The sequence below is a fragment of the Delphinus delphis genome, chromosome 18, assembly GCF_949987515.2.
Source record: "Delphinus delphis chromosome 18, mDelDel1.2, whole genome shotgun sequence".
Classification (NCBI taxonomy): Eukaryota; Metazoa; Chordata; class Mammalia; order Artiodactyla; family Delphinidae; genus Delphinus; species Delphinus delphis.
The window spans coordinates 50,448,579-50,460,619 of NC_082700.1; positions in this window are offsets into that span (position 1 = coordinate 50,448,579).

A 12,041-nucleotide genomic window follows, 5' to 3' on the forward strand; every position below is an offset into this window, starting at 1 on the left:
GGGATTCCAGTCATATTGAATTAAGGCCCACCCTAATGACTGCATTTTACCTTAATTAGCTCTTTAAAGACGCTGTCTCCAAATACAGCCATAATTTGAGGTGCTAGAGATTTGGACTTCAACATATGAATTTTTTTTATTGACGTATAATTTACAATGTTGTATTAGTTTTCAAGTGTACAGCAAAGTGATTCTGCTTTATATGTATATATATATATATATTATTTTCCAGATTCTTTTCCATTGTAGGTTATTGCAAGGTATTGAGTATAGTTCCCTGTGCTCTACAGTAAGTCCTTGTTGATTATCTATTTTATATATAGTAGTGTGCATTTGTTAATCCCAAACTCCTAACTTACCCCACATACACACTGTTATCCCCTTTGGTAACCATAAGTTTGTTTTCTATATCCGTGAGTCTATTTTTGTTTTGTAAATAAATTCATTTGTATCATTTTCTTAGAAGTTCATTTGTATCATTTTCTTAGATTTCCCATATAGGTGATATCATATGATATTTGTCTTTCTGTGTCTGACTTACTTGACTTAATATGATAATCTCTAGGTTCATCCATGTTGCTGCAAATGGCATTATTTCATTCTTTTTTAATGGCTGAGTAATATTCCATTATATATATATACACACACACACACACATACATACACCATATCTTCTTTATCCATTAATCTGTTGATGGATATTTAGGTTGTTTCCATGTCTTGGCTATTGTAAATAATGCTGCTGTGAACATTGGGGTGCAAGTATCTTTTCAAATTAGAGTTTTCTCCAAATATATGCCCAGGAGTGAAATTGCTGGATCAAATGGTAACTCTATTTTTAGTGTTTTAAGGAACCTCCATACTGTTCTCAGTAGTGGCTGCACCAATTTACATTCCCACCAATAGTGTAGGAGTGTTCCCTTTTCTCCACACCCTCTCCAAAATTTATTGTTTGTAGACTTTTTGATGATGGCTATTGTGAGCAGTGTGAGGTGATACCTCATTGTAGTTTTGATTTGCATTTCTCTAATAATTAGGGATATTGAGCATCTTTTCATGTGCCTATTGGCTATCTGCATCAACATGAATTTTGAGGGAACATAATTCAGCCCACAACACATACTAAAGGTCATAAAAGAGATGCAAATAAATTGCTCTGGGAAAATTCAGAGCAGAGTGAGATAGTCCAGATACTGCAAATGAAATTCACTTAAAAATCAAATGATTAGCAAAGATCTCCTTGCCATGTATGATTACTTTTAAGACTGAGCCATCCCTCCCAGAGCACACAGAGGCAAATGGAGCAATCCTGATGAATATGGAAATGGTAAATAAAATTATAGAACATGTATGTGTCCTTTCATGAAAACACTCATAATTGTGCAGTTCCTGAATTCCATTCCCAGGCAACAAACAAAGCCAGCAGCTAGCAATGATGAATCGGCCCTTTAGAAGTAAACAAATTCTGTTGTGCTCTTAGGAACTATCGTGCCTAGGCTTACACATACGAATGCATCTTCGCTGAGGCAAAAACAAGCCAACAAACAAAAACAAAAAATCCACAACAAAACATTTTGAAAAGCTTATTGTTCTCATAAGAGAACATGTTCCAGCAAAAAGAGGATGACATATTAACATGTTAGGTGAGTAAAGCACGCTATGTTCCTTGGAGTCCTAACTGATATGTTCCAAAGAAAAGGCCCACCCCAAAGTTAAGGTATAGTCAGCTGCAGCCAAGATGTAATCCTGTTATGAAAGCAGACAATGTTCATAGCAATATTTTCATTGCCTTATCAGCAGAGCAAAAATGCTCAGGAACTCACTGGAGCTGGTGATTTAATCAACCTAATTTGACCCATCATTATTCTAGTGCTGCATATGGAAAAATGTGGACACGGGACAGGGAAGGTCCCTGGTAAGGGAGATAAGATGCACACACAAGATAACTCACTCATTAGAAGGTCATAATACATGATAAAACACTATGTAGAGAGTCTGAAGGAAAAATAGATATAAGCACCTTTGAATTTCTGGGCATAGAAAAAAAAAATGAAGAAATTCCACTTTTAGGTTATTCATTTGCATAAATATTTGCTAATTTTGTACCTTAAACTTTTCTGTACCTTATACATCACTGTACTCTATTATTTCAGACAAACTGTGTACTAGAAATTTCGAAAACAATTTAGTTCTCAAATCCCAAATAATAGTAAGAGTGGGCAAAATGAATGCAAAGAAATAAAGTGGGAGAATGGGAGGATGCTTAGTAATGACAGTTAAAATGCTGTTTTTTCTAATATAGTTCTGTTTCCGTTGTAAAGTACCTAAATTCAGTTGTCTAAAGAGTGTTTGCTAGCAGCACATGAATTGATTTAATGATAGTGTACAATTTTTAGTAGGAGTTACTGGAAGTTTTCTAAGGATGTTGATTCATCTCAAATCATATTGTTTTCCAGATGGAGTCTGTTGGGTTTTAACAAAAACCCCATGGCTAATTGCAGGTAGGAAATAGCTATATGCGATAACTATTTCATTGATGGTGTTGGGTATTTTTTGTGGTTTTTTTTTTTTTTTGGTACGCGGGCCTCTCACTGTTGTGGCCTCTCCCATTGCGGAGCACAGGCTCCGGACACGCAGGCTCAGCGGCCATGGCTCACGGGCCCAGCCGCTCCGTGGCATATGGGATCTTCCCGGACCGGGTCACGAACCCGTGTCCCCTGCATCGGCAGGTGGACTCTCAACCACTGCGCCACCAGGAAAGCCCTGTAGTGTTGGTTTTTGTCTTAGATCCAGTACAGCAATGTGCTTCTTAGCAACACACTTCCTGTAGTCAGGGAGACGTTGTCACACACTTAGAGGAAGAGATGGAAATGGATATCTAGGGCTATCCTGCAGGTAATGAGAGGATACTTGCCTAGAAGTAACTGTTCTCTATTTTAATTAAATTCAAAGCAATTTAAATCACAACTTAAATGATTGAGATTGGAAAACAAAATTTTTTTACAGTAAAGATACCTAAACTTGGTTAGAGATATTATAGTTGGAGAATGATTCACCTGAGTCTTAAGGCCCAAATTATTGTTTTTAAGGGGTTAGAGTCAATTCTAAGACTCTATGCCAGAGAGGTGGGGAAGCTTTCTGAAGGAGGTCTTAAGGAAAGTCGAAAAATGTGAAAAAAAAGTAAAGAAAAGCCTGAAGGGCAAATTTTCTTGTTGCCTTACCCATATATCTCAGTAATCACATAAAAGTACCCAGCCAATGTTTGTGGATTTGCCCTGCTCTGCCCCAAGCCAACAGAAGAGCATGTAAAACAGCAACAAAATGACCTTGTGCTTTCACCTAATTGCAGAGAAGCTTCAAGGAAGGTACTGAGCTTTTTCATACTGCAGTGCAGGGGTTGGCAAAATACAGCCTGTGAGCCAAGTCTGGCCTGCTGCCTGTTTCTGTATGGCCTGCGAGATAAGAACGTTTTCTATAGACAAACATTTGCGATTTATTTGATGACAGGCACACTAATTTTGACCCCCAACTCAGCAGTCATTATATAGATATATCTATCTATATAATCTATATATAGATAGTCATATATAGTCATATATAGTCATATATAATTATATATATAATATATATATAATTATATATAATATATACATATTATATTATATATAATATATATTATATAACATATAACATAATTATATATAATATATATTATATATATTATATATAATATATATAATATAATTATATATATAATATATATTATATATAATATATAATATATTATAATTATATATAATAATATATATAAAATATATATATAATATATAAAAATATATAATATATATAATATATAATAATATATATATAATCTATATATAATCTATATATAGATAGTCATATATAGATATATCTATCTATATAATCTATATATAGATAGTCATATATAGATATATAGATATATTTTTTGGTCACTCCACACGGCTCACAGCACCTTAGATCCCTCGACCAGGGACTGAACCTTGGGCCCTCGGCAGTGGAAGCGCAGTCCTAACCGCTGGACCGCCAGGGACTTCCCATACTTTGAATTCTGAATAAAAATTTTTATAAGTTTGTTTTCTCACTTATGTAATTTATATATAATATCCTTTGTGGCCTCTTGACTCACAAAGTCTAAACTATTTACTGTCTGAGACTTTGCACAAAATGTTTGCCAACTCCTGTTCTAGTGAAGGAAATAGATGAACTGTGTAATTGTAGCAGTTTCTGACATCTCAGATCTTCCATAGCTAGTCAGAAAATAATTGGTAACATTTGTCACCCCATACTATTTAAATACAAGATGTACTTGACTTTTCATCAATTGCTATATTTTTAGTGAACATAGCCCTGAGAAATTCTTTTTTTTCATATGATATTGAAGGAGGTAACTTTGAGGTATTCAGCTGGTGGATGGCTTCTCTCACATGTATCTTCTTGGTGGGGATGGCTGGAAGGCTGGGCTCATTTGGGAGAATTCACCACAGCACGCACCTATGTCCTCTACAGCATGGTAGTCTCAGGATAGTTGACTTTAGATAGATGGCAAGGTTCAGAAAAGCTTGGGTGGAAGTTTCAAGTCTTCTTATGATCAATCCTAGAAGTCCCAGAATGTCACTTCTATCATCTTCTATTGGTCAAGAAAGTCACAAAGACAAGCCCAGATTCAAGACAAAGAGATGTCTTCTATTTTTGGCTTGTTAAATTTTTTTAAATTACTGTTTATTTAAATCACCAATGGGTACTGAAAATTATCAACTTTTTTTCTGAATCTACTATAACATTCTTTTTCTTCTTTGGTCTGTAATACAGTAAATTACATTTATTGGTTTTCAAATGTGAAACCACCTTTGAATTCCTAGGGAAAAAACCCATCTTGGTCATGATGTACATTACTTTTTATATATTGGTTACTATTTTATAATACCTTATTTAAACTTTTACATATGTGTTTCTGAGAGAGATTCACCTGTAATTTTCTTTCTTACAACGTCCTTGTCAGGTTTTTGCATAAAAGTTATGATGGCTTCATAGATGAGTTGCTACTTGTTCCCCCTTTTATTGATTCCCTGGAATAGTCTGAATAAGCTTGGTGCTATTTCTTTCTTAACTTCACTTGTTAGGCTGTTTGAACCTGGAGGTGTTTTTCTCTTTTGTTTTCTTGGAAGGGTTCTTAATTTTGGGTTCAATTTCTTTAATACATATAGGACTGTATTCTATTTCTTCTTGAATCAGTTTTGGTATATTGTGTTTTTGTAGGATTTGACCACTTCATGTAAATTTTCAAATTCATTGACAAAAGTTCTTAGTAATATCCTCTTATTATCTTATTAATGACTCTAGTATTTGTACTGATGTCCCCATTTTCATTCCTGTAGTGATTATTTGTGACTTTTTTTCTCATTTTCTTAATTAGCTGTGCTAGAGGTTCACAAATTTTATTTTTTTCAAAGAACTGCTTGACTTTAAAAAAATTTTTATTAACCTCTGTCTTTAAAATATTTTCCCTTTTTATTTGTTTATTTTTTGTTATTTTTCTAAATTCTTGATATTGATATAGGTATCATTGATTTTAGTCTTTTTTTCTAAATATGTATTTAAGGCTATAAAATTTCCTCTAATAATTGCTTTAATGCATTTCACATATTTTTGATACATTTCATTTTAATTATCATGTAGTTTAAAATATTATCTAATACTTACTGTGATTTCTTCTTTGACCCACTAGTTATTTAGAAGTTTTAGAGATAATAAATAGTTTAGGGTTTCATAGTTTTTATTTTTTTATTCATTTCTTGCTTAATTCCACTGTAGTCAGAGAACATTACTGTGGTTTGCTATATGGCCCAGCATAGCGTCAATTTTGCATGTTCGATGTGCACATCAAAAACATGTATATTTTTATTTGTTGAATCCAATGCTTTAAATATGTCAATTAGGTCAAATTTATTGTGTTGTTCAAATCTCCTCTGTCTCTATTAATACTTTCCCACAATTATTCTATTAGTAACTAAGAGAGTTGTGTTTAAGTATCATACTCTGTGGATTTGTTTTATTCTCCTTTTAGTTCTGAAAATTTTTGTTTCTATATTTTGAAGCTATGTTATTTGATACATACAAATTTAGCTTTTTTATATATTTCTTGTCAGTCGTCACTTTTAACAGTAGGAGCACTCTATCTCTAGGAATGCTTCTTGCCTTGAGGCCTATTTGTCTAATTATCATAGCTATTACAGTTTTTCTTTTATTGTTTTGTTTGTGATAACTTTCCCATTCTTTTAGTTTCAATATTTTTATGTCCTTATACTTAAGTTATAGCTCTTATTTGAAAAAATCCACTCTGTCCTTTAATTAGAATATTTAGTCAATTTAACTCTAATGCAAATAGTGGCATATTTGAGCTTAAATTTACTACATTAGTGTTGTTTTCTCATTTTCTCCCTGATCTAGCTTCCTTTTCCTCTCTCTCTTTTTTTTTTTTTTTGTTGACAAGAAATTACAATTCATTCACTCTTTTATTCATTCATTAATCAGCTTTCTGTTCTCCCTCAGCTATTAGCTGTGTGCACGTTCTTTTTCATTCTTTTCATAGTTACTCTAGAGGTTATAACATGCATCCTTGATATATTAGAGCCTAATTTTTTTTTTTTGGCAAATGCTGTTATGTATTTAGGCCCCAGAAAATATTTTTAAATTATTCAATATTAACTTAGATTTATCAACAAATTTCCCCATTTTATGACTTTTTATTCTTCCCTAAATTTTCATACTTTTAATCTGGGATTATTTTTCTTATGCCTGAAGAACTTCCTTCAGTACTTCTTTTAGTGTGGTTTACTGGAAATTAAATCTTTAATTTTTTGTTTGTCTGAAAATGAATTTTGGGGTAACTTATAAAGAACATTTTCCTTGAAAAACAGAATTTTCTTTCAGTACTTTAAAGATGTCATTTGTGATGATTAATTTTATATGTCAATTTGCCTGGGCCATGAGATGCCCAGACATGGTCAAACATTATTTTGAGTGTGTATTGGGAGGATGATTCTGCAGGTCATTTGTTCTTGGGTAGACTTCCCTTCTTATCTTCAGAACATTGGCATCTTCTTGTACTCTCTTCCCAGTACCATGGAAAACAACTTGCTTTGCTTCCAGTGGAAGGGTCCTTGTTTCAGGCACTGCTCTTTTTGTTTCTAATGGAATTAATCCCTTTATTTTCAGAATGAATTGATAGGTCTGGATCTTTTTTTTTTTAAAGTAGAGTAAAACTGCTTTAATGTGTGTATAGGACGTTTTAATAATTTTGATAATTGCCATTATATTTTTTGAAAATGAAACTTTGTTCTTGAATAGAATCAAACTTGGCCAGATTTTCTTAACAATTTGGCTGCAATATTATGCTACTGGCATATGTATTTTGCCACTAGCTTTCACAAGAAAAGAGTAGGTATAGATTTAAAGCAAATCTATATTTTATTTCAATAATCTGAAAAATTCATATATTATTCTGTGAAATGCTTGAGACATTGTAAGTCTTACCTGACTAATGTCTAAGTAGCTAAGCAGTTGGAAGACCAAATTATATAATAGTAAATAAAATGTAAACCATTTATCACTAAACAATATCACTGAGCAGGTCAAATTTGTCTTTTGTAATTCAGAATATTCTGGTTAATTAAAAAATTTTAAATTAAATAAATGTATTTAGTATTATGCAGGTCTTTGGGAGAAAGTGGGTCATGCCTGCATTACTTTACAGCATAAAGAAAGCATAAATATATCTTATTGGGAAGTCAGGACTTACTTGAAAATGTTTTGAACATTGTTGGTCTTTTAGACTAAAAAAGTCTCTGTCGGCGTAACAAAGACTCACAAAGACTAAGAACTGTCTTAGCAGCAGATAACTCCTTAATAGTTGGCCACATTTTAGCCATAAGAATGAAGATATCTTTGTCAAAATCATATATTAATTTGTCAACAGTGCCTATCTTCATAAAGCCTAGGTGGAAATTGTTCTTTCAAGATTTATCATGTTTTCCAATTCAAAAACCTCCCATAGCCAAAATGGCACTGAGATCTGAAATATCAAATTCTTGCCTTCACTGCTTTGTCTGATTTGCCAATTGCTCCCTGAACCCTGGCAAATTTCAACAAGTCAAGTTGATGACTTCCTTAAATTTCTGATTCCAGTCCCATTAATTTACATGGATGAAAAGTGCATTGTGAAGATGAAAAATTTATTTTCACTAGACTTATGGAAATCATTACCAGTTATTGCTCTGTATAATTTTATTAAAAGTAAAATTGAAAAAAAATTAAGAATTTTGTGGGGTAACTGTAAATTATGTGAGTGCTAGTTTTTCCTAAAATTGCCCTTTACTAATTTTATTTTTGACAATTTCCATCACCAAATCTATAGTACAACATTCTTTTCCTACATTTCAAAACAAATTAAAAAAAATAAGGAATACTATGGAAAAATAATGGTTAACAATCTATTATTATTTAGCATAGGAAGTCAAATGGTTGAAAAAAATTGAAGGTTTAAAACGATGATTTTGTAAATGGCAAGTCATGATTAAAGTCTCCAAAATTTGTTTTAAAATTTATACTTTAAGTTGACATAAAATTGTATATTTATCAATGAAGTTCTTTTTGGTTTCAAAGTAACTTTTGGTTTTCTAGTATAAATTTTTTATTGTACATATTTTGGTTTTCTAGTGTGTAGCTTCTCTTTTCCTTTCTGATAAAATTCACTTACATTTTTCACTTTAAGATTAATTTTTTTTCACACCACATTTCTCTTCCATGTTGTCTAATACCAGCCACACCTATTATTATCCTTTTCATTTCATTCGTGACTCCTTCTTTTATTCCCTCTAACCCTCTGTCGTGGAGCTTCTGTTGTGTATTTATCTGTGATTGCAGCAGGCTTTTTGCAATAATAATCAGGCCTTCCAGGGATTCACCCAAGATTTATTGAGCATCTAGTATGTGCCAATCAGTGTGCTATATTTTGGAGATAAGATAAAGATAGTCCCTCTGAGCTCTTTAAGGTTAGGGTTTATGTCTTTTTCATCCTGTATCCCTAGTGCTTGACACATGCCTGACCCATAGCAGCCTTCCATAAAATTGTTATTGAAAGTAACCCCAAAGCCCATCTGCTCTGTGAAGTATTCCATCTATATTAACTGTTTCCTCTTAGTTCCAATAATGTTTGTTCAAATTTTGGGGACAATTCCATGTAGCAATCAGTAAAATATGCGGGAGCAAATATTGTTCTTAGGTTTCCAAATACATTCACTACTATGGCAATAATTGCCTGAGTACCAGGAACACACACTGTGCAGACGTTGCTTCAAGTACTTCATTGCTGCGTTGAGCCGGGTTGTAATGCACATTTGGGTGAGTTGCTGGCTTTCTGGTTAGATGTCTGCTATAGATAAAGCAATCTGTGCAGTGCTAACTTCATGAGGCTGCACCTTAACTATACATTCTGTTTTGTGACCCAGAGACCAAAAAGTTGACGAATGTAGAATGTAAGATGAAATTAGGTTGTGTATTTTAAAAATGTACAGTATAATTATTTGTATTCATTACTGCAAATGAAGAGAATAACAAGTAGTAAGACATGTAAAATCAAGACATTTGTGAAATCAATTGGACTTTTATTTCTGAATAAAATAACACAAAAATATTTTTAAACTTCAGAAATGCATTCCAGAAAAATCTTAATCGCTATTTCCTGATCCTTCTTCTGTGGGTAATCAAAATGACATATTCACATTCAATCATTCAATTATTCACTGCCTGACCTTGCAGACTTGGCTTAATATAATTTCTTTTCAGCTAGACTAGTTCCTAGAACTGTGAAACTACTGGATTTATGATTGAAAGAGTCAGTTTGTGTATTGTATGGCATTGGGTCAACATGTCCTTCTGAAATCTCATTCTTTGTTTTGCCCAGTTTTCTTGTGAAAAGTGAATTGCTGACTAATTTTAACACCCCCCCGCCTTTTTTTCCAGATAATATGTGAGTTAGTCTTCATGCTTTGCAGAATTTTGCCTTTTTCAAGATCAGACTTGTTCAATGCCATTTCCTTCCTTCCTTCCATTTGTTTCCTTTGTGAAGAAATTACCCCTTTCAGGAGCAAAGGAGTTGATAAAAGATAACTCTCACAATCAAGTCTGTTTTAGGTTTACCAAAAGAGGGTATGAAAGGAGTCCATCTCCAAGGGGAGGCTTAAGTCACTGAGAAGAGAAAGGAAGAAAAAATAAATCTAACAACCCAAAGAACAAAGATGTGGAATTTGAAATAAAAAATATACTTACCTATACATTCCTGACATATTTAATCATAATTTTGACCAAAGTTCACTGTCCATAAGATTTCATGTAAGTTCAATATATTGTTCAGTTAATTTTGACTTTCATCGAAACTAAATTTTGTCAATCATCTTTTGTTAAAATGTTTTAGAACCAAACCCACAACACAATTAAGTCTCCAGAAATGCCGTTACATTTTCTAAAGGAACATCAATCTACTTAGAAGTGTGAGATCCATATTGTTAAGCTTGTGTTACATAGATGCTCTTTTTCTGCAGGCAGCATGATGTAGTGGAAAGAATACGAGATTCTGGAATTAGAAAAACTGGGCATGAGTCCCAGACTCTGCACTATCAGCTGTGTGACCTTGGGTAAGTCATTTAATCCATCTGAGGCTTGTTTTTCTTGCCTATCAAATTAAAAATAAAAGATACCAACCTTTTAGGTTGGCTGTGCAGATCAAATGTGTGAAAGTGCTTTATAAGTCATAAAGCATAATGCAAAGGCTAGTTATTTTATTTCGGATTAATTCAAATATTGCTCTAAATTGGTATGTCCCCTAACAAAACCAATGACTGCTAATGCCCGTTGTATCCCCGGTTCTATCTTAAATTTTTTTTTTCTTTGGAGAAAATTTTTAATTAGCAAATTGTCCATGGGTTTAAAAATCTTTTTTAAAAGAATTATTATATACTTGAATCATTCAATTAGAAAAAATATATAAGCCTCCTTTAAGAGAACCCCCCTGAGACTGAATCATTTTACCCTTACCTCAAGTTTGGTTCTATCCCCACATTCTGAAACCAAACCTATCTTCCTTCAGAGAAGCCCCTTTAGGCTGTGGATTATATAAGTGAGAAAAATGTTTAAATGAGAGCACAGACACACAGGGACAGCTTACTCATTAGACAAAGTGGGCATGGTGCCAAGGGTCCACTCTACTTTTAAAGGTCAATGAAAATGTTTTACTCTCTTTTGAAACTGGCAGAAAGAAAAATAAACTTTTAGGTCAAAGAAAATGTTTTACTATACAATATTAATATATTCATCTTTATACCAATGAGTCAAATATAACTTTTAACATTTGTTGTAGCCCTGGGTAACCTCAGATGAATTCTTCGAGGAGTCCAGGTATCTGTAGTTCAAGGCACACCAGGGCACTGCTCCAACCAAGGTGACGTTGCCAGGAATCACAGATGTGGAGCGATTAGTTCTATCTTGGGAAATAGGGAAGGCTTCACAGAGCTGATATTTAAATCAGCCTTTTGAAGATAAATATGTTCTCTACAGGTGAAGACGATAGGAAGGGCATTTCTAGGAGAAAAAGTAACATGAACCAAGGGCTGTGGAGAGAGAGTGTTGGAACTTAGCAGTAGTCAGTAACCAATGATAGCTTCTTCAATATAAAATCATGGGGAAAAAGCCTGTTACTTATACTGCTAAATCTTACTCAAGTTGTTCTTGTCCAGTATCTTGCATCAAAATATTTTAGAGCTAAACCACAAATTACATGAACATCTGTAGAAATACCTAATGAGTAAGCAGTTGGTTGTTCAAAGAGCTAATGAGCTTAGAAAGAATTACTAGGGATATTGTGTCAGAAATAAGGCAAAGTATTTTATGTAGCAGTTATTCTTTGATTGCAAGCAATAGCAACTGATGCTATCTAATTCAAACAG